The sequence below is a fragment of the Arachis ipaensis genome, chromosome B1 (genome assembly GCF_059453495.1).
Source record: "Arachis ipaensis isolate K30076 ecotype BB chromosome B1, ASM5945349v1, whole genome shotgun sequence".
Lineage (NCBI taxonomy): Eukaryota > Viridiplantae > Streptophyta > Magnoliopsida > Fabales > Fabaceae > Arachis > Arachis ipaensis.
Window position 1 is genome coordinate 132,232,602 of NC_142436.1, and position 3,761 is coordinate 132,236,362.

Below are 3,761 nucleotides of genomic sequence, written 5' to 3' on the forward strand. Positions count from 1 at the left end.
CACTTCTTTTTCTTTTTCAATTAAAAATATTTTTCATTTAAGAAAGGTGATGGATTCATTTTCATAGCTTTAAGGCATAGACACTAATGATCATGTAATAAAGACACAAACATAAATAAACATAAAGCATAATTTTTGAAAAACAGGAAAATAAAGAACAAGGAAGTTAAAGAACGGGTCCACCTTAGTGATGGCGGCTTGTTCTTCCCCTTGAAGATCTTATGGAGTGCTTGAGCTCCTCAATGTCTCTTCCTTGCCTTTGTTGCAAATCTCTCATGGTTCTTTGATCTTCTCTAATTTCATGGAGGAGGATGGAATGCTCTTGGTGCTCCACCCTTAGTTGTCCCATATTGGAACTTAATTCTCCTAGGGAGGTGTTGATTTGCTCCAAATAGTTTTGTGGAGAAAAATGCATCCCTTGAGGCATCTCAGGGATTTCATGATGAGGAAATTCCTCATGCTCTTGATGAGGTTCTCTTGTTTTCTCCATCCTTTTCTTAGTGATGGGTTTGTCCTCATCAATGAGAATGTCTCCCTCTATGTCTATTCTTAGGGTCCGGGTTCACACTTTGATCATGGTTCTTGGTGATCCATGCATTGGCATAGAACTCTTGAACCATTAAGATTCCGACTTGTTGAATGGGGTTGGTGAGAACTTCACAACCTCTTCTTCGGATCTCATGTCGGATCTCCGGATACTCATTCTTTTTGAGTTTGAAAGGGACCTCGGGGATCACTTTCTTCTTGGCCACAACTTTATAGAAGTGGTCTTGATGCACCCTTGAGAGGAATCTCTCCATCTCCCATGACTCGGAGGTGGAAGCTTTTGCCTTCCCTTTCCTCTTTCTAGAGGTTTCTCCGGCCTTTGGTGCCATAAATGGTTATAGAAAAACAAAAAAAAAGCTTTAGCTTTTACCACACCAAACTTAGAAGGTTGCTCGTCCTCGAGCAAAAGAAGAAAGAAGAGAGTAGAAGAAGAAGAAATAGAGGAGATGGAGTGGGCTTTGTGTTTCGGCCAAGGGGGAGAAGTGGTGTTTAGGTTGTGTGAAAATGAAGGAGTGAAGATGGGTTTATATAGGGGTGAGAGGGGTGTGTATGGTTCGGCCATAGAGGGTGGGTTTGGGAGGGAAAGTGGTTTGAATTTGGATGGTGATGTAGGTGGGGTTTTATGATGGATGGTTGTGAGTGGTGAAGAGAATGGTGGGATGTGATAGGTGAGGGGTTTTTGGGGTAGAGGTATTGAGGTGATTGGTGAATGGGTGAAGAAGAGAGAGTGATGTGGGGTAGGTGGGGATCCTGTGGGGTCTACAGATCCTGAGGTGTCAAGGATATCTCATCCCTACACCAAGTGGCGTGCAAAATGCCCCTTTCTGCCAATCCTGGTGTTAAACGCCAGGCTGCTGCCCATTTCTGGCGTTTAACGCCAGCTTCTTGCCCATTCCTAGCGTTAAACACCAGTCTGGTGCCCTTTTCTGGCGTTAAACGCCCATTCTGCTACCTTTACTGGCGTTTAAACGCCAGTAACTATCTCCTCCAGGGTGTTCTATTTTTCATTCTGTTTTTCACTTTGTTTTTGCTTTTTCAATTGTTTTTGTGACTTCACATGATCATCAACCTACATAAAACATAAAATAACAATAGAAAATAGAAATTTAACATAGATAAGTAAAAATTGGGTTGCCTCCCAACAAGCGCTTCTTTAATGTCAATAGCTTGGCAGTGGCTCTCATGGAGCCTCACAGATGTTCAGAACAATGTTGGAACCTCCCAACACCAAACTTAGAGTTTGAATATGGGGGTTCAACACCAAACCTAAAGTTTGGTTGTGGCCTCCCAACACCAAACTTAGAGTTTGACTGTGGGGGCTCTGTTTGACTCTGTATTGAGAGAAGCTCTTCGTGCTTCCTCTCCATGGTGACAGAGGGATATCCTTGAGCTTTAAACACAAGGGAGTCTCCATTCACTTGAATGATCAATTTTCCTCTGTCAACATCAATCACAGCTTTTGCTATGGCTAGGAAGGGTCTGCCAAGGATGATGGATTCATCCATACACTTCCCAGTCTCTAGGATTATGAAATCAGCAGGAATGTAATGGTCTTCAACCTTTACCAAGACATCCTCTACAAGTTCATAAGCCTGTGTCTTTGAATTGTCTGCTATCTCCAGTGAGATTCTTGCAGCATGTACCTCAATGATCCCTAGCTTCTCCATTACAGAGAGAGGCATAAGGTTTATGCTTGACCCTAGGTCACACAGAGCCTCTTCAAAGGTCATGGTGCCTATGGTACAAGGGATTGAGAACTTTCTAGGGTCCTGTCTCTTTTGAGGTAATCTCTGCCTAGTCAAGTCATCCAGTTCTTTGATGAGCAATGGAGGTTCATTCTCCCAAGTCTCATTACCAAATAACTTGGCATTTAGCTTCATGATTGCTCCAAGGTACTTAGCAACTTGCTCTTCAGTGACATCTTCATCCTCTTTAGAGGAAGAATACTCATCAGAGCTTATGAAAGGTAGAAGTAAATTCAATGGAATCTCTATGGTGTCAGAATGAGCCTCAGATTCCCATGGTTCCTCATTAGGGAACTCCATGGAGGTCAATGGGCATCCATTGAGGTCTTCCTCAGTGGGAATCACTGCCTCTTCCTCCTCTCCATGTTCGGCCATGTGAGATGTGATTATGGCCTTGCACTCTCTTTTTGGATTCTCTTCTGTATTGCTTGGGAGAGTGCTAGGAGGGAGTTCAGTAATTTTCTTACTCACCTGACCCAATTGTGCCTCCAAATTTCTAATGGAGGACCTTGTTTCAGTCATGAAACTTTGAGTGGTTTTGATTAGATCAGAGACAATGGTTGCTAAGTCAGAGTGGCTTTGCTTAGAATTCTCTGTCTGTCGTTGAGAAGATGATGGAAAAGGCTTGCTATTGCTAAACCTGTTTCTTCCACCATTATTGTTGTTGAAACCTTGTTGAGGTCTCTGTTAATCCTTCCATGAGAGATTTGGATGATTTCTCCATGAAGGATTATAGGTGTTTCCATAGGATTCTCCCATGTAATTCACCTCTTCCATTGCTGGGTTCTCAGGATCATAAGCTTCTTCTTCAGAGGAAGCTTCCTTAGTACTGCCTGTTGCTGCTTGCATTTCAGACAAACTCTGAGAAATCATATTGACTTGTTGGGTCAATATTTTATTCTGAGCCAATATGGCATTCAGAGTATCAATCTCAAGAACTCCTTTCTTCTGAGCTATCCCATTATTCACAGGATTTCTTTCAGAAGTGTACATGAATTGGTTATTTACAACCATTTCAATGAGTTCCTGAGCTTCTGCAGGTGTCTTCTTCAGATGAAGAGATCCTCCAGCAGAGCTATCCAATGACATCTTGGATAGTTCAGACAGACCATCATAGAAAATACCTATGATGCTCCATTCAGAAAGCATGTCAGAAGGACATCTTCTGATCAATTGCTTGTATCTTTCCCAAGCTTCATAGAGGGACTCACCTTCCTTCTGTCTGAAGGTTTGGACTTCCACTCTAAGCTTGCTCAATTTTTGAGGTGGAAAGAACTTTGCCAAGAAAGCATTGACTAGCTTTTTCCAAGAGTTCAGGCTTTCTTTAGGTTGTGAATCCAACCATGTTCTAGCTCTGTCTCTTACAGCAAAAGGAAAGAGTATAAGTCTGTAGACTTCAGGGTCAACCCCATTGGTCTTGACAGTGTCACAGATTTGCAAGAATTCAGCTAAGAACTGATGAGGATCTTC

General features: G+C 42.4%; 1 non-coding gene across 1 annotated transcript; it reads left to right on the top strand.

Annotated features, from left to right (window-relative positions):
• The first annotated feature begins 3,434 nt into the window (after positions 1–3,434).
• LOC148578411 (small nucleolar RNA R71) lies at positions 3,435–3,542 on the top strand. The gene has a single exon (XR_015903689.1). It is a non-coding gene; the product is annotated as a small nucleolar RNA R71 (small nucleolar RNA).
• Positions 3,543–3,761: the final 219 nt, after the last annotated feature.